A 23,889-nucleotide genomic window follows, 5' to 3' on the forward strand; every position below is an offset into this window, starting at 1 on the left:
TTTGTTTTTTCGTTGGTGTTTTCTTGTTTTCACTATTGTTACATTCAAGCCTAATTGACTTGCCCTAAGGCCTGAGCAGTCAGGAAAATATGGCTCGTTTCCCCGGCCTTGAATGTAAACAGGTGGACACAGGAAAACGGACAAGTGTTACCAAAAATAACAATTTATTAGCCTAATTTAAAGAACAAAAAGGAATGGAGAGCTGGGTGCTCCAGTCTCCATGCTTCAGGATATAATGAAAACGAAAGAACATGGTCAAAAAGAAAGCAACAAGCAAAAAATTGACAAACAGCAAAAATGGTAGAAGTGGTGAGAGCACAAGGTGAGACTGGATAACTGACAAGCGACAGCGACACTCCAGCCTGCACTCTGCTCTGCTTATCAGGGCGTGGTGCCTCATCACCACACCTGTGCCAATTACAAAAGCGGCCATTTTAATTACAAGGAAAAACAACAAAGAAACTGTCAATCACAACCACCAATTAGTGACAGCACACTTAAACCACAATGTGAATATACACCACAGACAGTAAGTATCCCTCCACCATGTGAAAGTAATACATTAACAACCATGTTCAAGATTTCACAAAGATTTTGCTACAGGGTTCAAGTTTTGTTTCTCAGCTGGGTCATTCCTGTCTATTGGTGACTTCCGTCCTCAGGTTACATTTTGTTCTTGTATCTCGTTCTGCTCTGGGATTTAGATGGTGGGCCGAGTGTGTCTAAAGTGAACTTGATTGATCTGCGTCGAGCAGTGGTGCAGTCGTAATATGGGAACTGGTTACACGCAACGTGCATGCACGCGCATACATGTTCCCTCAGTTGCACACAGAACAGATGATTATTATGCATAACAATGGAGAGCAAGCAGCCCCCCACCTTCTCGTAGGTTCCTATTATTATGCAAAGTCTAGGTGAGAAGTGCCGGCCGGGTAGCTTTCTACAACGGCCGGGTACTTATCATTGCGCGCACTTCTGCCCTGAGTGACCTACTAATAACACGCCGTGTAACCGCGTGTGTGCACGACTGCACCCCTGGCGTCGAGAGGACACAATTATTTGTGTGTGATATCTAGTTATTATGTTAAGTCAAAATACGTTTGTTGGCAACTGTTTTGTGGTCATCGTTTTTCGTAATCTTACATTTAAATTAAATGTTTACTCATGCATATCTTTGGACACCTCTAGCTGATAAACCAATAAGGATTCCCATACAAAGAAAAACCACATCTCCTTCCAGTCCAATGTGTAATATGCAGACGTGAGAAATATTTCACAGAAAGTCACAGTCGGAAGAAGGTCAAGGAGAGTCTTACAACATGTGAAACACTGACAGCTGGTAGGCTGTGTGATGCAGCAGAGGCCCGCTCCTCCATATACGTGGGGTGGATCTGGTTGCTGCAGAGGCAAAGTACCATTTCAGATGTTACAGCGATTACACAGTATTTCTGTACAAGAAAAACAACAGCACAGGGACCATCCAATATCAAACAATTGTTAAGGGGATGCAGACCAGAGAAAGACGTTTGTCTTGTTTACATCAGGGTCCCCCATTTTTTATTCATAGTGACAACAGCATCTAAAACAATATATTTATATATTGGAAGAGTATATTTATGAGACAGTATATTTTGTACATATGTAACGGTTGTGACAATGTCACCTCAAACTTCGAACGCCGCGGGCAACAACACAGACCGCTATACCAAGAGGTCATTCATAGTGTAACACCCAACAAGAATGTGAAACAACTATTATTAGTATTGGGTTAGAGTTGTTTGATTTCCACTAACGTTAATGTTAGATTGCTATCTGAGAAAGTTACTATAGCTAACGTAACGTTAGTCTATGTAAACTGGCTACACCATTTGCCATGTGTAATCTGAAGGCAAAATGGACTGCATATAAACTGCTGATGACTCATAACTTCCTATCACGTTTGAATAATGCTGTAAAAATGCATTTCAATATTAATGTATATGAATTAAGAGTCAGACCTTACCGATGCAGAGCAAAGTCCACTGTTGTCAAGACACCGGAGGCGATATTCACTTCCTTGTTCCTGAGCTAGAGGAATGTCATTGGGAGAAATCAAGTCACTTGACGTAACGCGTTTTGATTGGTTCTGCAGCAACGCCCCTTTTCAGCAATGTAAGTCGTTTTTAGCTATCAAAACATAAATGTTCATAAAACTATGACCCAAACACTGTTGCCAACAAACGGAAATGTGTTAATATAGCATATCCTCTACAACCAGATCAATCATTTCACTAACGAAAGCCTCTAGCAAGCTCCGGCCCGCCGTCTAATTTGACCTCATGACCTATATATCACTGAAAGGTTCCCACTACATGCACCTTCACTTGTCCGGCCACGTCAATTTCCGCCCATGCATATAAGCGAGGGGTGTGACCGTGCTTCTCCCTTCCCTCATATTTTCATTCGGAAGCGTTTGGCTACAAGCGCGCTTTAGACTGGAAATTAGCTTATAGTTTTTCTTGTTGCTGTTTCTTCGAGATGGCATCACCACCAAGACTCGAGAAGCCCTTCTTGGGGCTCCACTAGCGCTCCCTCCTCCCAACCTCTGCCACTCGCCCCGATGGCCTGCGATGCTGGGTGTAGTGCCGCCCATTGAGCGCCCCTCACTCGTGAGGAAGGTAGCTCCGGTGTCTCCATCAAACGTATGGCAGACGATTGCGGTACAAGCTCTCCGCCTGCTTGCTCCCGCCGTTAAGAGCGGTGGTGAGCGAGCAGGGCGGGTGTTAGTAGAAGGAGGAAGAGTACGCGGGCCGCGGAGGGAAAACCCCTTCGGTTCTGCGGAAGAGCTGGTGCCAGAGAGGGCCTTGCGCTCTCCTACCATCACATCCCAGAGGTGTTACTTGGAGGGGGCGGGGGTTTCATTTTTGATGCCTCGCTGGCAAAAGTCGGGGTTCAATTCCCCGACGCCAGATGGCGAGAGACCTGAGACGCGAGACGTAAACATGGAGAGAGGTGGCAGATGGAGCGCACCTTGAGGAGAATGCGCTGCACCCAGCAGCAGGTAAGGGGAGCGGGACTAGGCTTAGCTTAGTTTAGGCTGTATCCCCCCTTTCCTTCACCTCTCTCTTCCTCTGTTTTTCTCTTTTACAACGTAAACCCCCATATTCCCCTTCAATAAAGAGACCCTCTTAGGAGGGACAAGTTTTTGATTGAAGCAGCGTGTAAACATTTCACTGAATGTGTTTTGTGTGTGCCTCGAACGTAGAGTATTAGTGTAAACGGGGCAATTCTTGCTTGTGAATGGAGCCGCAGGTGCTCGTGTGGCCAAGTTTTGTTTATTAGCAGTTAACCCCTCTAAGGCCCGGACCCTCCCCAATGTTCTGATGGTTGTAAGGGGACCTCAGCGGGTGCATTTGTCGGGCTCTCCGCGTCCTGCTCCATTCCTGTGTCCCATAGAGCAGAACGAGATACAAGAACGAAATGTAATGAAGGTTATTCTATAACCCTAGTTACATGAGTTCTTGTGAGCGTTCTGCTCTCACTCACTGAGGACCCCTGATTGTCTTCCGAATGAAGGTCAAGACTCGGGAAGGAAGAAGCACGGTCACACCCCTCGCTTATATGCATGGGCGGAAATGGGCGTGGCCAGACAAGTGAAGGTGCATGTAGCGGAAACCTTTCAGTGATATATAGGTCATGAGGTCAAATCCAATAGAGCAGAACCCTCACAAGAACTCATGTAACTAGGGTTATAGGATAACCTTCGATATAACTAGTTATATCTTCAAATGAATCACATGTTTATAATGAAAGGCTTTTATTATAGATTGAGGTCCTCTTTATAACACGAACACACAAAAATGCATGTACTATATATATTATTTTAAATAAAAACTTTAGGCACATACACCCCTTTTTACAATGTCCCCAAAGCAAATGTTCAGTTTCAATTAGAAACATTTGCAATATAATTATAAATAAGTTGAAATATGCCTTTAGTATCATATAGTTATATAAAATATGGACATTTATTTTATTGAATTTACTGTGTCACCAAAATTGCATTCAGCCCTGTTAGTTTGTGGTTTTTAGCCTTCTGAACAAAAGAGAACTACAATTACCATGAACCAACATTCAGGAAGTGGAATCACTCATTTGGTGGACAATTTTAAGAATTGATTGATTGATTGAAAATTGTATTAACAGATTGCAGAATGGGTACAATACAGTACAGCTCAATACACACAATTGTTAAAGGAAAACTCCAACATTTTGGGAAATTTGCTTATTTGCCATCTACCCTGGAGTTAGACAAGAAGATACATACCTTTTTCCTTCTCTGTGCATGCAGTAGGAGTACGGAAGACGCGCACCGTTAGCCTAGCTTAGCGTCAGTCACTGGAAGTAGGTTCCTCCATTAGCCTAGTTCCCAATGTCTTCCTACTACTGCATGCACAGAGAAGAAAAAGGTATGCATCTTCTTGTCTAACTCCAGGGTTCCCAAAATGTTGGAGTGTTAAGATACATACCTTTTTCTTCTCTGTGCATGCAGTAGGAGTAGGAAGACGCACACCGTTAGCCTAGCTTAGCGTCAGTCACTGGAAGTAGGTTCCTCCATTAGCCTAGTTCCCAATGTCTTCCTACTCCTACTGCATGCACAGAGAAGAAAAAGGTATGTATCTTCTTGTCTAACTCCAGGGTAGATGGCAAATAAGCTAATTTCCCAAAATGTTGGAGTGTCCCTTTAAGGGGGTGCAGACCAGAGAAAGACTTTCATCTTGTTTACATCAGGGTGCCCCATTTTCAATTCATCATATATGACATACATCACATACAGATAGACAGTACTGCTACATCTATACATTTATAACATACCAGATTTACAAATACAGTACTGGGTAGATAAATCCGTCCGTGAGGCTCTGAAAGTGCGCACCTCAGCCTACATCACCGGGCTGGTGACAGGCAACATGGAAGAACACAAGACGGTAAGATACAACGTCAGGAGAGCAGTAATAGAGGCAAAACGGCGTTACAGGGATAAAGTTGAACTTCAGTTTGAACAGGCTGACTCTAGAGGTATGTGGCAGGGCCTCAGAACAATGACAGACTACAAAGGCACCTCCCTCAAACTGAACAGTGACATCTCCTTAGCAAATGATCTCAATTCCTTCTATGCAAGGTTTGAGGCTGTGAATAACAACACCAGCCTACAAACCGCGGCAATGGGGGGGGGGGGGGTCTGCTGATGGAGACTCAGTGTTCAGGGTAACAGAGCATGAGGTGAGGCGGACCTTTAAAAAAGTGAATATCAGGAAGGCAGCAGGACCGGACGGCATCCCCGGCCGCGTCCTAAAAGTCTGTGCCGACCAACTGGCCCCGGTATTCACTGACATCTTTAACCTGTCCTTGGAACAGGCTGTCATCCCCACCTGTCTGAAGAAGTCCACCATCATCCCTGTACCCAAAAAATCTACGCCCGCTTGCCTCAACGACTACCGCCCTGTAGCCCTCACCTCCATAGCCATGAAGTGCTTTGAGAAGCTAGTGAAGGGCTACATCTGTTCCTCCCTCCCCATCAACCTGGACCCCCTGCAATTTGCATATCGCCCCAACAGGTCCACGGAGGACGCCATAGCCCATGTGCTGCACACAGCAGCATCACACCTGGACAAGAGGCAGGGGAACTACGTGAGAATGCTGTTCATCGACTACAGCTCAGCATTCAATACCATAGTCCCCTCCAAACTCATAGCCAAGTTCAGGGACCTGGGCTTGAACTATGACCTCTGCCAGTGGGTCTTGGACTTCCTGACGGGCAGACCCCAGGTGGTAAGAGCAGGCAACTGGACCTCCTCATCCATCACGCTCAACATAGGTGCCCCCCAGGGCTGTGTTCTGAGCCCCCTCCTCTACTCCCTGTACACACATGACTGCGTGGCACAGCGGAACAACAACACAATCATCAAATTTGCTGATGACACTGTAGTGGTGGGCCTGATCTCTGCCAACGACGAGAGGGCCTACCTGGAAGAGGTAGAGAATCTGTCACAGTGGTGTCAGGAGAACTGCCTCTCCCTGAACGTCAGCCAAACAAAAGAGATGATTGTGGACTTCAGGAGGTCGGGGGTCAAGGACTACAGCCCCCTCAGCATCGACGGGGCACCGGTTGAGAGAGTGAACAGTTTCAAGTACCTCGGAGCCCACATATCTGAGGACTTGACATGGACCACACACATTGACAGTGTTGTGAAGAAGGCACGACAACGCCTCTACTTCCTCAGGCGCCTAAGGAAGTTCCAAGTCAGTCAGAAGATCCTTAGGAACTTCTACTCATGTACAATAGAGAGCATCCTGACTGGCAACATCACCTCCTGGTTTGGGAATAGCACTGCACAAGACCGTAGCAGACTACAAAGAGTGACACGTTCAGCCGAACGCACAATTGGAGGGGGGCTTCCCACCCTCCAGAACATTTACAACAAGCGATGCAGGGGGAAGGCTAAGAGAATCATCAAGGACTCCAGCCACCCGAACAACTGCCTCTTTGAACTGCTGCGGTCAGGCAAGCGATACCGGAGTCTTAAGGCGAGCACAGAAAGACTCAGAAGAAGCTTCTATCCCCAGGCCATCAGGCTGCTAAACGAACAATAAACACTATGCAACAACCATCAAATGCACACAGCACACACACCCACACGCACACACTCACTTAAACAAACAACACACTGCAGCACCCACTCTCCACACCTTAGATCACACAAACACACTTTAAAATCCTGTAAAATCCTGCCGAAGCGGCTTCGGGTGTCCAGAGTCTGTGTAGCGACGGGACCAGTTACCACCAGAGGGTGGTCTGAGGACTTAACGGCCAGGGGGAAACCCTGCGTCATGGTGGAACCCATAGACCCCGGAGGGCGGTCTGAGGTTTTGATGGCCGGAGGGCGGCCGCGCCGCGGCGGCTGAGCTACAGGAACCGGACGGTCCAGGTCCACATGAGCCGGTTTCAGACGGTCCACTGAAATGTGGTCCGGTTTCCCTCCTATTTCGACTACAAATGACTTGTCCCCTGTCTCCAGAACACGAAAAGGCCCCTCATATGGTGGCCGTAGTGGCGACCGATGGGCATCATGGCGGACAAAGATGTACTTTGCTGTATGGAGATCCGGTGGAATATAAGCCTGGGGCACAATGTGCTGTGACGTAGGCACCGGCCTAAATACCTTGGCATTGTCCAGGAAAACAGACCGTTGCTGGCCAGCAGACCAAGGCGTTGTGGTGTTGGGCATGAAATCCCCGGGGACTCGCAATGGCTGCCCATAAACCAGTTCGGCTGAGGAGGACTGAAGATCTTCCTTAGGGGCTGATCGGAGGCCCAGCATGACCCACGGAAGTCTGTCAACCCACCCATTGTCCCGAAGACTGGCCCTGAATGCGGCCTTCATTGACCTATGAAACCTCTCGCACAGTCCATTGGCTTGAGGGTGATAAGCCGTTGTACGGTGCAGCTTTACCCCGAGACCCTGGGCCACAGCATTCCAGAGCTCCGATGTAAACTGAGGCCCCCGGTCGGAGGTTATATCCGATGGAGCACCAAAACGGGCAACCCAGGTGCCGATGAATGCTCGTGCAATGTCGGCAGATGTAGTTGAAGATAGTGGCACGGCCTCTGGCCAACGGGTTGTCCTGTCAATCATGGTAAGGAGGTGGGTGCAACCGTGTGATGGTGGCAGTGGCCCAACCAAGTCTATGTGCACATGATCAAACCGCCTTTCAGGCACATTGAAAGGGGTTAGTGGGGCCTTGGTGTGGCGGTGTACCTTGGCCCGTTGACACTCTAGACAAGAATTAGCCCAATCCCGAACATCCTTTTTAAGACCGTGCCAGACGAACTTGGCTGCCACCAACAGCTGAGATGGTTTCCTGCCCGGGTGAGAAAGGCAGTGAAGGGCGTCGAAAACACGCCTCCTCCAAGCGGCAGGGACAACAGGGCGAGGCTGCCCAAGTGAGATGTCACACAGGAGCGTAGAACCAGTGTCATTAAAAGAGATGTCCACCAACTGAAGACCTGTATCGGTGGTCCTACATGCCTGGACGTCCTTGTTGGAAAGCTGATCGGCTGCCATCTGTGCATAATCAATCCCGAGGTGGACCGTACTGATGATAGCACGAGAGAGGCAGTCGGCGACAGGGTTGTCCTTCCCGGCCACCTGTTGGATGTCTGTTGTAAACTCCGAGATGGAGGACAACTGGCGTTGCTGGCGAGCGGACTATGGCTCTGAGACCTTGGCCATAGCAAAGGTCAACGGTTTGTGATCGACAAATGCTGTGAATGGTCGGCCCTCCAACAGGAAACGGAAATGCCGTACCGCCAGATAGAGGCTGAGGAGCTCCCGGTCAAAAGTGCTGTAATTGCGCTCACTGGCTCTGAGCTGCCGACTAAAAAAGGCAAGGGGTTGCCAGTGACCATCGACTAGCTGCTCATACACTGGATATATGCCTTTGGCACCATATGGAGTAGCGAGGCCCAGGGGCTATTGGACCGGCGCACTATGCCGAGGCACTCCATCGCCTCAAACTCCGCTTTAGCAATAGCCAGTTTACCTGGATCCAGGCGCCGTGCACGGGCATGTACTGGCGGGCCTGCAGTCGGTATATAATGTTCCACACCGTGCTTAGCTGTAGCTGCTGAAAAAGTTGGCATGGTAAGAACTGGGAACTCCGCCAACATACTCGAGAACTCAGAGGCAGTAAGGGTACTGGACAGCCTTGAGGAGCTAGAACCACTGAGTTCACATGGGAATGAGCTAAAAGTCTCTGCGCTGACCAAGCGCCGGTTTTTAATGTCCACCAGCAGCCCATGGGCACACAAAAAATCTGCACCTAACAATGGGTTAGACACCTCAGCGGTAACAAACGTCCATGAGAAATGTTGTCCCTCCAAACACAATGTCACATGCCGTTCACCATAGGTCCGTATGGGACTGCCGTTGGCCGCCTCTAGTGGTGAACCCCGTACTCCGGCTTGTATATCCAAAACAGATGCGGGTAAAACGCTCACAGTGGCCCCAGTGTCGCACAAAAAACGCCGCCCAGAAAGTGTGTCTCTAATAAATAATAAACTGCCTTCATGGCCAACACTCATGGCAGCTAGCAGGTGCTGGCCCTCTCGTTTCCCGACCCCTTGGCATGGGGGTAGTTACATGGGGGTAGGCATTTTCTAGCCTTAGAGCCAAACTGTGCATGGTAGAAACACATACCTGTGGGCTTTTGTCTCTGGGCCGGGGCGGGGGCTCTGGACAGGGCAGCAGCAACAGCAGGGGGCGGAGAGTCATCCACCTGGTACACAATATTGTTAGCCACCTGACACTGTTGTGTAGCAGAGAAAAACCTATCAGCCTCTTTAGCCAATGCCCGATAGTCTATAATGGGAGAGTTAGCCAAAGCCGACCGCACTTGCCATGGTAGCTGCTGCAGAAATAGCTCCTTAAAGATAAAACAAGGCTTGTGGTTGCCTGGTAGTAAAGCCAACATTCGATCCATTAGCTCCGATGGCTTAGCATCGCCCAAGCCCGGCAAAGACAGTAGCTGACGTGCACGCTCAGACTCCGTTTGACCAAACGTTTCCAGCAGTACGTCTTTCAGTGTGTCGTACTTACTATCCTCCGGAGGATTCCCGAGCAGATGTGCTACTCTGGATGCGGTAGCCCCGCCGAGCGCCGATACCACGTAATAATACTTTGTATCATCCGCTGTTATCCTCCGTATAGCGAACTGCGCCTCCGTTTGCGCGAACCAAACAGCAGCCTGCTGCTCCCAGAACTCCGGTAGCTTCATTTGCACAGCCATGTTTGCTTGTTCAAAAATGTAATCCAGTCTTTGGAAGCGTCCAAAAACGAACGTCAGAGTCACCAATGTAGGAGTGCGGAACAAACAGACTGCCAGACGGTTGTTTAGATGCAATACACGTAACGTGTCATGTTTACTTCCTACTTCCTTAATACAAACTAATACGTCATCACGTCAACCCGTGTGACTACATAACGTCAATGCCCTCTAACCACACCCTGTGCATAACAATGAACATGGAGGTGACAGAATATGAATGTGAATTCTATTGTCCATTATTGTCCCCCACAATTGTATATTAGTACACTGCATAGTATATTGTATATTATATGGTAACTCAGTTACGTCTATTCTGCATCGAACATTGTACATATGTCTATACTGAACACTGTGACCTCATTTTATTTATTTTTTTTACTTCTAATTTACATGCTATACTATGTTATTTTATTTCATACTTATCTTGTCTTGCACAGTCTCTGGAGCGTAACAGTAAGAAGCATTTTGTATAAAAGTATTCTGTACTTCTGTATGACAACTATTAAAGAAACTTGAAACTTGAGTACTGTTTATGATACAAAAAGAGTCTAAAAAAGAGAGTATATACATTTGACGAATTAATTAATGAATGAAAAAGTTTATTTTTGAACATGTATTCTTCATATTCCTTCAAACAAATCACGGTATCTAGCTCCGTCAAACAGAACAATCATAACAACAACATTTTTTTATTTTTTTTAAAAACAATTAAAAAAAAAACATTCAAAAAAAGGAATTATAAACTAAAAGTCAAGAGCAATGTATTTAGTTAGCAGACATGTCCAAAAAAGGTGTAGAGGGAAGCTAAGCTTATAGATCCCTACCCCCTTACATTTACATTTGTTCTTCCATTAATTTAACTAGTTATAACATAATTTAGTATAATACAATATAGAATATACTTTTACTTATAGTACGGGAAAAAAAAATTATTCACATGACAGCATTGAATACAGTACAGAACTACATAACACAATATAGCATTACTTTGTTTACCCTCATTACTCATCATGTGAGGATTCGCCTGTTCCCTGAACCTTTCCCTGTCTACTCTCCCTCACCAGCCCCCACCCGTGCGATGATTTACTCTCCTCTACTCTTCACCAGCCCCCACCCTTGGACTACCTTCACGCAGCTGTCATAGTTTATGATTAGCACCCCAGAGGGCTTTATATACCTGGACCTCCCTTCCAGTCCTGGTCGGGTCGTTCTGTATCTGTGTTCACTCTGTGTTCTGTACGTTACCATCCTGTACGTTACCATCACCTGCCGCGTCTCCGGCGTGAGACGACGTGCCAGCCATCACCACCTGTCGCCGTTTGCCTGGAGTGGGACACCGTCTTCGCTCTCTAATTCTCTACGGGAGGTTTTCCAGTGTTCCCACTCCAGACGTCAAGCCGGCTCGCCATCGCTCCCGATTCCACGGGAGGAAGGCGTCTCTTCGTGATCCTCGTTCCTGGGGTGAGGCTCGTCGTCGCTCCCTAGTATTCCACGGGAGGACGGCGTGTTCCCATCCCGGTCCCCTGGGACCCCCTTTGTTCTGCGCTGCCCGTCTGCAGCATCCGAGGAGGAGGAGGAGTGTCTCCGTGCCAGGCCTCCGCCGTCGGGGCCCTGTTCCCGTGCCAGGCCTCCGCCGTCGGGCCCCTGTCCCCGTGCCAGGCCTCCGCCGTCGGAACCCTGTCCTCATCCCTGTAAGCAGCTCTGGCCCTCGCCCTGTCCAAGGCCTTAACCCTGTTCTCTGTCCCTGTCTCCAGCCCGCCTCTCCGGGCCTCTGTCCCTGTCGCCCTCTCCAGTGCCCCTGGTCCTGGCCCTGACACTTAGCACTGGTCCTTAGCCCTGGCCCTTAGCCTTAGTCCCTTAGCCTGTTCGCCTCTTAAAGGCACAGTGCCGCATTTTCCATATTTCCTTGACTCTAGTGTTTTTGTGTTTTCCCTTAAAGGGACTGTGCCGCTTTTTGTTCTATAATAAATATTTGCCCTGTTTTGGCTTACTCTCATACCTGTCTTGTGTTGTGCGATTGGGGTCGGTTACAAACCATAACACATCATGTGTATTTTTTAAGCTGCTTTTTAAATTGTGCCATATGTTTACTCAGTTTGATGTATTCAGGTAAAATATTCCACAACTTCACTCCACAAACAGATATGCACATGCTTTTCAGCGTAGTGTCATTGGTGTCTCTCTCCCTCTTAAGTTATATTCTCCTTCCCTGTCTCTGAACCATTTTTGAATGTTGCCTGGGTTAGTTTGTATCTGGCTTTGTATACAATGAGGGCAGTTTTGAAATCAACTAGGTCCATACATTTCAATGTTTGTAGCTTTATAAATAAGTTATTGGTGTGTTCATAATATCCTACATTGTTGATAATTCTTATTGCTTTTTTTGCATGGTGCATATTGGCTGTAGAGTGCTTTTGTAGGTATTACCCCACACCTCCGCACAGTAGTTCATATGTGGTACGAAGAAACTGTACATTGGAGGAGGTTGGGTAGGTGGGGTGGAGGGGGGGAAACTGTACATTGGAGGTGGTGGGGTGGGGGGGGGGGAGCAAAGTGAGGTGAGCACCAATGATCTGTTGCTTTTTTTGTGCACGTTTTATGGTGTTAGTCTTACATAGGCAAAATTATGAGGAAAGTAAACCACATTAAAAAGAATTTGTAAAACGTGTTTGATATACTAAAGTATTGTTTAAGTCTTGAGAGCTAGCTAGCTAGGTTTTCTGTTTCACAGAGCAACGGCTAATTTGGTTGAAAATGGTCCACCCTGTTAGGTATATAAACCTAACAGGGTGGAAAATCTATTACAAAATGTAAGGAAATACATATAAATGCTGATACATATCCAATTGTCATGTAAACTGTATTTGACCAATATGTATATAATGTAACACGTTATTATAATTATTTTAAATAAATTGGTTATAAAGCATTATTTGGATTTATACCTCTGTCCTGCCGCATCACATCCGCGATCATGTATCAATTGATCACCCTTTTGTGTAAATAATATACATTACAGTAATTGATCATTATTATAAAGTATTGTCTATATACATTTACATTTAGTCATTTAGCTGACGCTTTTATCCAAAGCGACTTACAAGTTCTGTACAACAAGTCATCAGGAAGGGCACAAATCTATCAGCTGAGTAACAATGTTCATCAAAGTGTTGAGTGCTACAGTAGTGTAGGTTAGTATATTAGGGCAAGTGCATTAGGGTTAGATTTTTTTTATTAAAAAGAATATATATATTATTTCAGATAATGGTTGAAGAAGTGCGTCTTTATATCTACAGTATATACCTTTTTATTCGAATCCCATTTCTAGGGGAACAGCTTTGTCCTATGTTTACTTCCTGTCAGATACTGTATTATCAAACATTGCAACAGGAAACACAAATGGGGCCATTTAGAATGTTTATATTGTCAAGTTGAAAAGGTCTAAGATTTGCATTATAATAATTCTCTGCCTCTCTCTGTCTGTCTGTCTGTCTCACATTCTTCAATTTTGTTTCAGGTAAGTATGACAAGGTAATTTCAGGTAGTCGTGTAAGTATAGGATACTTTGTATTATGTTTCAGGCATTCTATTGTCTTAATAACTTATTCATTGCAATACTTGTCTACATTTTAGGTAAGTACACTTCGATCCATTTAAGGTTTTCGTTACATTAATCTCTCTGCCTGTCTCTGTCTCTGTCTAATGAGGTTCAGTCTGTTCACTTTGGGGGATCCCATCAGCAAGCCACCCTCCACACTGGTGTTCTGTACACATCCTCCCAGTCCCCTCTGAGCTTTTGTTCCATCTCCCCTTCTCGGAGGCACGATAGCTCTGCTTTTAATACGCTTATTCCATCTAATCTGATCCACAAACTTCAGTGTCTGGATCTACAGTATGTGATGCTGTCTGTGAATGGATCTTTAGCTTTTACATTTTGAGACCTCAAAGAGTCAGGATGGGAAACAATATGTCTGATGAAATTGTTTTAAGTACTGGTTCGCTGCCAGGCTGTATTATTAGCCCTTTACTGTTCTCTCTGCACTCATGACTGTACTGCTTCCTATGATAACAATATGGTAGTAAAGTATGCTGATGATACTACTGTCATTGGGCGTATAAACTCAAATGACGAAACACTTTACAGATCAGAGGTGCAGAACCTAGTTAGGTGGAGTGAGACCAATAACCTCACCCTGAATGCTTACAAAACGAATGAGCTAGTCATCGATTTTCGACATAGCAAGGTATCCCATCTCTCCATTACCATAAATGTCTCAGAGGTGGAGATGGTGAGCAGTTTTACATTTCTTGGGGTCACTATTTCAAATGACCTGAGCTGGCACTCCAATACCAGCACCATTGTTAAAAAGTCCCAGCAACGTCTTTTCTTTCTTAGGAAACTAATAACTAATCACTAATAACAGGGGGATTCTACATAACTTCTATCGCTGTGTGATTGAGAGCGTTCTTACTTCCTCCTGTACTGTATGGCTTGGTAACATTACAGATCAGGAGAAGAAATCTCTGAACAGAATTGTGCATCTTGCACGCAAGACAATCAGGGTTAGTCTGCCAGCTCTAGAAGAGATCTATGGTGGGGCGCCCGAGTGGCGCACCGCATACAGCACTATGGTGCAACACGGCCAACCCGGGTTCGACTCCCGGACCCGGTGATCTTTGCCGAATGTGTTCCCCGGTCTATCTCCCATTCCTCCTCTCTCTCTCTCTCTCTCTCTCTCTCTCTCTCTACCGGACTGCCCGGTAGCAAAAATCTATAAAAAAAACTACAAAAAACATAACTTGTCCGAAAGGACAAGTAACATAAAAAAAAAAAAGGAGATCTATGGTGCCAGGCTGCTTTCCCGTGCCTCTGGCATTATCAACGACCCCTCTGGTCACCCAGCCGCAGGCCTCTTTGTCCCCCTCCCCTCGGGCAGACGCTACCGCTCTAAGGCGGCTCTATCACATGCTCTACCTCTCGGTTTACTAAGAGTTACTTCCCCAGTGCTGTGCGCAGCCTGAATAACTCAAAGACCAAATGCTAGATTTGTATGTTATTTTATTTTTTTATTTGGTGTGTTACTAGTCAGGTTGTGGAAGTGCTGTTTTGTGTGTCTGTGCATTACGCACTTTGATTATATGCACTTTAGGGGATGTTGATCTTAACCTTAGCATTTTGTCCTTTTATACTGTGTGTTTTTCTTACTGTCCATGTTTTTGTACTGTTTCTGCTCTGTTCCGCTCTGTACCTGTATTCCAATGTGGATTCGTCCATACATGGCAAATACATCTCTGACTGATTCTGACTGACCCATCGGCCATCTGGGTCCACCTGTACCCGGTGCTGGATATGGTAAAGGAGAAGTTCCCCCTAGTGCAGCGGCTGCACTTCTTCAGCGACCGGCTACATTTTAGGTAAGTATACACTTCAATCCATTTAAGGTTTTCGTTACATTAATCTCTCTGCCTGTCTCTGTCTGTCTCTCTCTACACTGTCCAGATAGATTCCTCAATGTATCTCCATGTTGCTATATCTAATTGCACTGACCTTTTGTTTAGTGCTTGAGGCTCTTCAAACAGGCACAGTACCTGAATGTCAACATACCAGCTGAGACATGTCAACATACCCCCCCCCCCCCCCCCCCCCCAACCACCTCCAATGTAAATTACCCAGTATGGTTGTCAATATCCCAATGTACCCAACCCCCCCCACCCAACCTCCTCCAATGTACAGTTTCTACGTCAAATGTATATACTCCCTTTTCTTGACTCCTTCTGTATCACAAACAGTACTGTATTTGCAAATCTGGTATGTCATAAATGTATAGATGTAGCAGTACTGACTATCTGTATGTCATGTATGTCATATATGTCCTGATGAATTGAAAATGGGGGACCCTGATGTAAACAAGACGAAAGTCTTTCTCTGGTCTGCATCCCCTTAACAATTGTGTGTATTGAGCTGTACTGTATTGTACCCATTCTGCAATCTGTTAATAAAGTTTTCAATCAATCAATCAATCGGATCTCTGCGAGGCATTTTGGCCAGAAGAATTTGTTGACACCATGCACCAAAACAGAACAACACGTCAACAAGTACGGCAAGAGTCAAGTCAAGTCAAGTCAAGAGTTTTATTTGTCACGGCATACAAGTATACAATGAAATGCGGGTGGTCTTGCCCGCAACGATGTGCAATACAGTGGTACAACATGTAATATATAGAATCCAATAAAAAACAACATTGTGCAATAAACAGGTAACAGGTAACGGGTAGCATGGTGGGACATCTCGGTATCTGTACATAGTTATTTACAGGGCATATAGGACATGCTAGGTAGCTTAGGTAGTGCAATACACTGTTACTGTTATTATACTAATTTAAAGTGACCTTTCCTTTTTGGCCATAAGTGTGGGCGTGTGCGGCATGAGTGTGTGTCTGCTCATGTTAAAGTGTTAAAGTGGCTGCTAGTGTGTGAGCGTGCACAGCGTGCGTGTCGTGTGTGTGCTCATGTGTGCTTGTGTGTGGATAGATCCGTGTTCATTGTTCAAGGCTCTGATGGCCTGGGGGAAGAAGCTGGGCCTAAGCCTTTCTGTCCTAGTAGCTGGGGTTCGCAGGCGTCTGCCTGACCTCAGCAGCTGGAACAGGCTGTTATTGGGGTGATGGGGGTCTTTCATTATTCTGCAGGCTCTGGATTTGCACCTCTTGTTGTATAGAACCTGCAGGGGAGGTAGTGCAATACCCGTGGTACGCTCGGCTGAGCGCACCACTCTCTGTAGGGCCTTCTTGTCCTGTGCCGTGCTGTTTCCATACCAGGCAGTGATGTTTCCAGTCAAGATGCTCTCTACAGCTCCGGAGTAGAAGGACTGGAGTATCTTCCCCGATACTCTGAACTTCCTTAACTGTCTCAGGTGGTAGAGGCGCTGCTTCGCCTTTTTTACGACTGTGTCTATGTGTGTTGACCATGTCAGATCCTCTGAGATGTGGACCCCCAGGTACTTAAAGCTGCTCACCCTGTCCACGGTAGCCCCGTTTATCATCAGTGGTGTGTGTGTCTCCTGCTGTCCTCTCCTATAATCCACGATCAGCTTCTTGGTTTTCCAATGTTCAGGAGCAGGCTGTTGTCCTGGCACCAGCGTTCCAGTACCTCAACCTCCTCCCGGTAGGCCTTCTCGTCGTTGTCCGAGATCAGCCCCACCACCACTGTGTCGTCTGCGAACTTCACTATGGAGTTGGAGCTGAACTTGGCCACACAATCGTGTGTGTAGAGTGAGTACAGCAGGGGGCTCAGAACACAGCCCTGGGGGGACCCGATGCTCAGGGTGATGGTGTTGGAGGTCTGACCCCCCACCCTGACCGCCTGGGGTCTTTCACTCAGAAAGTCCAGTACCCAGGCGCTCAGGGCGGAGCTCAGACCCAGCTCGATCAGCTTGTCCACCAGTCTGGTGGGGACTATGGTGTTGAACGCTGAGCTGTAGTCAATGAACAACAGTCTCCCATAGCCCCCCTTCTGACGGTCAAAGTGAGTCAGGGAAGGCCAGGCACTTTGCAATAGCTATGTATATGTCCCTAACAGGGTGGAACTCTCACGGTCGATGGCTGAACAATCCACCCATAATTATTATTATTTATTATTATTTAACATTGTTACTCAGCTGATAGAGTTGTGCCCTTCCTGATGACTTGTCGTACAGAACTTGTATGTCGCTTTGGATAAAAGCGTCAGCTAAATGACTAAATGTAAATGTAAAATGTAAGCGCTTGAGCTCTACCAATACAAGTACCTGAAGGTTAAACATGTTATTTCCGCCACAAAAAATACATGATTCCCCCCCCCCCCCCCCCCCCCAAAGGTTAGCACATTGAAAGGTCACCAATAGCCAGGAATGAGCCAGCTGATGGACTAATAGTGGACAGTTTACTTGTCCTTCAGAGGAAGTATATTGTCCTTAGTTTTACTTTTCTTTAGTTGTTGTGCAACACTCTAGGCTTGTTTGTAATGTGATGTCTGTCCAACCAAATTCCTCTGGCAATGTTTATTTTTAAAGCGTCCCAAGTTCTGCTGGTGCCACGGTTTTATTTATAGTTATGAGTTCTCAGAACTATTAATAATTTACTGGCAACCGCTCACAAACAAATCTGTCAGAAGTACTAATAGTGATAGGCTAGCAGTAGTAGTACTGTATAGTCTTTTTTTTTTTTTTTTACTTTGGCCATTCCGCTGGCTCTTTTTTGCGTTTATTGCATTTTCTCTGGTCAAGAATGACCGACAGAAACAGGTTTGAATGGGTACAGATGGGGGGAAGACACTCTGAGAAAGATACGGCTGCAGTCCGGGAATCGAACTCGCTAACCCCAGATCCGTGACGAGCACGGTTGTCCCCGGCGCCGAAATAGCGCTCGAGGTACGCGGTGAGCTACTGGAGCTCCCCTACTGTATAGTCTTTTACTATTATGCACTTTGCTACTAAGGAATCGACCTTGCCTATATTACTACCTACTATGCTAATTATGTCTATACTACTATATGCACTCAAGGTCGACACTGACGAACAATTTTACTTACCCAATTACTTGCCAGAATTGTACCCTCGATCCCTGCTAACTTGTTGTACAATTATGCAATATGGGCTTATACTATTTCGTCATTATCTTGAGTGGGATAATCATAATTTATTGGATAATCCCTAAATTGTGACATTTGAGTATGATCTGAATTGATTACTGGTAATAAATTACAAGTTACCAGGCAAACTGAGTCGAATTCATAATAATGTTATTACACGGAGATGCACGTTCCACTTTTGGTTCAAGGTTACCAGAACCTTGTAATGTTTGAGCGCCATCTGCTGCACGAAAATGTGCAGTACACTGTTTTTCTATGCATCGTTTTTTACTTGAATTAATCAAATACATCTCAAAATAAAACGTGGTGTGGACGCGGGCAAATACTGCGGCATGGTCATGCTGGACCTACAAAAGGCCTTCGACACTGTCAATCACTCCATTCTGATTGACAAGCTAAAAGCAATTGGTTTTGATAGTCTATCAGTGAGCTGGATGCAATCCTACCTGGAGGGGAGCGAACAGGTAGAGGTAAATGGTACCCTATCGCCCCCCCTCCCAGTGAGCTGTGGTGTTCCACAAGGAAGCATACTAGGACCGCTACTCTTCCTAATTTATGCAAATGACATGTCGTCAGCTTGTGACTGCAACTTGTTCCTGTTTGCGGACGACTCAGCCCTGCTGGTCTCTGACAAGAACAAGTTACAGGTTGAAAAAACCATCAGCTCGGAACTAGGCAAAATCTGCACCTGGCTCGCTGACAACAAACTATCATTACACCTGGGTAAAACAGAGTCCATTCTCTTCGGTTCAAATAACAAACTCAGCAAGGCAGACGGCTTCTCAGTTACAGTGGGTGACAATATTGTCACAAGGAAAGATGAAATTACATACCTAGGTTCCATCCTAGAGGCAAATCTTTCCTGTGACAAAATGGCATCCAATGTAATAAAAAAAAGTCAACCAACGAACTAGATTCTTGTACCGGATCTCCTCTCTGGTAAACAAGAATACCCTGAAGACTCTAGCAGGAGCACTCATTCAAGGGTACTACGACTATGCTTGCACCTCATGGTACCAAAGCACCTCAAAGGCGCTATAAACAAAATTACAAACATCACAAAACAAACTGATCAGACTACTGCTTGACCTTACTCCTAGAACCCACCTCACCCCTGCCCACTTTGACAAACTAGGATGGCTTAGAGTAGACGACAGAGTACAGCCTGGTCTACAAGATACACTACACGACTAAGGTACCCATGTACATGTCAAAATACTTCCCAAAGGTCAGTGAATACCATGACCACAACACCAGAGGGAGCTCCACAAATCATGTTAAACCCAGATTCGTCTCAAACAAGGGACTAAACACGTTTCGCAATTATGCCACATCAATGTGGAACGCCCTACCCACAGCTGTAAAGGAATGTGAATCACTACCCACTTTTAAAACCACTCTCAAGGAGCACCTACGGGAGACTGCAATTCGAAACTGGCCACCATAATATCCAAACCCAACCCCCTCCAATGTACAGTAAATGTCCTAACCCAGTAATACACAAGACCCTCTTCTTGGACCTAGTAAGGTTTCGTCGATAATCCAATGTACAGTTACCCCCCCCCGCCTACCCCCCCCCCCCCCACACCTCCAATGTACAGTCCCCCCAGTCCCACCCCACCTACCCAACCCCTACCAACCCCCCCACCCCACCCCACCTCCTACAATGTACAGTTTCTTCATCAAATATACTCTCTTCTTTTTCTTTTCTTTTTTACTCTTTTTGTATCACAAACAGTACTGTATTTGTAAATCTGGTATGTCATAAATGTATAGATGTAGCAGTACTGTCTACCTGTATGTCTTTGATTGATTGATTGATTGAAAAGTTTATTAACAGGGGGGCTCCAGTAGCTCACCGCGTATCTCGGCGCTATTTCTGCGTCGGGAGGAGCCGTGCTGCGTCACGGTTCTGATTGACTCCGAGTTCGATTCCCGGACCCGCCGTAATTTGCCGAATGTCTTCCCCTGCTCTATATCCCGTTTCACCCTGTATCTGTCGGTCATGCTTGACCAGAAAAGCGATAAACGCTAAAAAAAAAAAAAAAAAAAAAAAGTTTATTAACAGATTGCAGAATGGGTACAGTACAGCTCAATACATACAATTGTTAAAGGGATGCAGACCAGAGAAAGACTTTCGTCTTGTTTACATCAGGGTCCCCCATTTTCAATTCATCATAATTATATGACATACAGATAGACAGTACTGCTACATCTATACATTTATGACATATCAGATTTGCAAATACAGTACTGTTTGTGATACAAAAGTGTCCAGAAAAAGAGTGTATATACATTTGGCGTAGAAACTGTACATTGGAGGAGGTTGGGTGGGTGGGTGAGGGCTGTACAGGTAGGGGACACACACACATTTTACACTGTACATTGGAATACTGACAAGGCCTTACTTGGTCATTTACTGTACAACTAGGTTAGGACATTTGTAGGGGCCAGTTTCGAATTGCAGTCTCACGTAGGTGTTTTTTGAGAGTGTTTTTGAAAGTGGGTAGTGATTCACATTCCTTTACAGCTTTAGGTAGGGCATTCCACATTGATGTGGCATAATTGCGAAACGTGTTTAGTCCCTTGTTTGAGCCGAATCTGGGTTTTACATGATTTGTGGAGCTCCCTCTGGTGTTGTGATCGTGGTATTCACTGACCTTTGGGAAGTATTTTGACATGTACATGGGTACCTTGGTCGCGTAGTGTATCTTGTAGACCAGGCCCATTGCAAGTTGCTGTACTCTGTCGTCTACTCTAAGCCATCCTAGGTTGTCAAAGTGGGCAGGGGTGAGGTGGGTTCTAGGAGTCAGGTCAAGCAGTAGTCTGACTAGCTTGTTTTGAGATGTTTGTAATTTGTTTTTTAGTGCCTTTGAGGTGCTTTGGTACCATGAGGTGCAAGCATAGTCGTAGTACCCTTGAATGAGTGCTCCTGCTAGAGTCTTCAGGGTATTCTTGTTTACCAGAGAGGAGATCCGGTACAAGAATCGCGTTCGTTGGTTGACTTTTTTTATTACATTGGATGCCATTTTGTCACAGGAAAGATTAGCCTCTAGGATGGAACCCAGGTAGGTAATTTCATCTTTCCTTGTGATAATATTGTCACCCACTGTAACCGAGAAGCCGTCGGTCTTGCTGAGTTTGTTATTTGAACCGAAGAGAATGGACTCTGTTTTGCCCATGTGTAATGATAGTTTGTTGTCGGCGAGCCATATGCAGATTTTGCCTAGTTCCGAGCTGAGGGCTTTTTCAACCTGTAACTTGTTCTTGTCAGAGACCAGCAGGGCTGAGTCGTCCGCAAACAGGAACAAGTTGCAGTCACAAGCTGACGACATGTCATTTGCATAAATTAGGAATGTCATGACTCATGTATGTCTGGTTATGATTAGTTGAAAATGGGGGACCCTGATGTAAACAAGACGAAAGTATTTCTCTGGTCTGCATCCCCTTAACAATTGTGTGTATTGATTTGTACTGTGTATTGTACCCATTCTGCAATCTGTTAATACAATTTCCAATCAATCAATCAATCAATCAAACCAATGGTTACATGCAGCTGGAAGGAAGATAAACATTCGGTGACCCCGGGCCCCAACATGTATAGACCACCGCAACACTTCGGGTATTTTGAGCTCATGGGAGAGAGCGACGCGGGAGGCCTATTGCTTATTAACAGCGAAGGAGTGCGCCGAATGCTTCCGCGTTGACGTAACCACTATAATATTACCACTTACGTCAAAGCTCTAATCAACATTACAAATTTGAAAAATTGCCTGTGAAATATTGAGATGCTTCCAGCTGCAGACCTTCAGACCAGCGCTTACAAGCCCCGCACATACAAGCACCGCACATAGCAACCCCTCGCTTCCATTGGCTGATTTTGGTGACGTGATTTGGGTCCCACCCAATGGCTGAGGTTCTGCAGACGCCTCTCTGATTGGTTGGGCTCCATTTCTGCAGCCCCCTCTTTGATTGGTTGAGCGAAGCCCCTCTCTGATTGGTTTAGCTCGCCATGCGGTAAAATGCGGATGTAATGTTATCATCTCAAGAAGATACAAATAAATATACTACCAGATTCGCGTTTATAACGTTATTTCGCGTGACTTCGCGGTTTATTCATAACGTTATGCACATTTCACAACACAGCCAGCTGTCAGAAACTGTACATTGTAACGTTATATGTTTATTCACGTAACGTTATTTCACGTGACGCGTTCAACTTGTTTACACTCCCCACTTACTGAAACTGTACCATGACGCACTCCCCACTTAACCCAGTTAATGCCTTAACTAGACAGTTAACAATATAACATTTAGATTAATTAACCCAGTTAATGCCTTAACTAGACAGTTAACAATATAACATTTAGATTAACACAGTTAATGCCTAACTAGACAGTTAACAATATAACATTTAGATAGAGAGGCTGGTGGTCAAGTCAAGAGTTTTATTTGTCACAAGTTGTTTATTTGCATACACGTTTATGGGACAGTTTTCTACACCTGACTGAACGGTCTGGGGACAAATGATTAAGGTGGGGTTACAATGATATCAAGGATGAATATGAAAAAGGGGATCTGATCTGATGGTACTTGTACTTTATAATGTGTTATATATGTATGTACATGGATTTTATGTCCGGATGGTATATCTATGGAATGGTCACTGTCTCTATCACACTCTCATATGCGCATGTTTAGCCGCATACAAGTATCTAGGATACACATATTCGTATGTGTACATAATAGGTTTACACACACTCATATGCACAAGGCTAAGTTATACATGTCAGGGGCACACATACATGCACATACTCACTTATAGGAAATAGGCATACACACACCTACATATACACATAGTTGAGGTATAGGCTCTCACTGACACATATGGGGGATATACATGTACATAGGAGACACACACATACGTAGCTGAGACGCACATATATATGCACACCTGAGATATACACTCACATAGGGGGCGGAGGCACACATGGATACGAGACACACACAAGAGATAGGAGTACAGTCGCATACCTGGAAGATGCACACACACACACATGTGAGGCATGTACACATGCTTACGTACACAGCCCTCACCCAACCCACCCAACCCCACCCCACCAACCTCCTCCAATGTACAGTTTCTACGCCAAATGTATATACACTCCTTTTCTGGACACTTTTGTATCACAAACAGTACTGTATTTGCAAATCTGATATGTCATAAATGTATAGATGTAGCAGTACTGTCTATCTGTATGTCATGTATGTCATATATCGCTGCTGTCGGGACAAAACCTCATAACTCCATTTTTAGAATTTTTTTATTATTATATAAATCAACTCCGTAGATCATCCTCCATATGTGTGTGTGGGTTTTACAAAGTTTAAACAATG

General features: G+C 45.4%; 1 long non-coding RNA gene across 1 annotated transcript; it reads right to left on the minus strand.

Moving 5' to 3' along the window:
* Positions 1-1,321: 1,321 nt before the first annotated feature.
* On the minus strand, positions 1,322-9,878 carry LOC311228903. The gene is made up of 3 exons (XR_014619713.1): positions 9,639-9,878; positions 9,240-9,318; positions 1,322-1,398 (listed from the first exon to the last, which is right to left on the minus strand). It is a non-coding gene; the product is annotated as an uncharacterized lncRNA (long non-coding RNA).
* Positions 9,879-23,889: the final 14,011 nt, after the last annotated feature.

This window comes from Notolepis coatsorum (genome assembly GCF_963971535.1).
Source record: "Notolepis coatsorum genome assembly, chromosome: 5".
NCBI lineage: Eukaryota > Metazoa > Chordata > Actinopteri > Aulopiformes > Paralepididae > Notolepis > Notolepis coatsorum.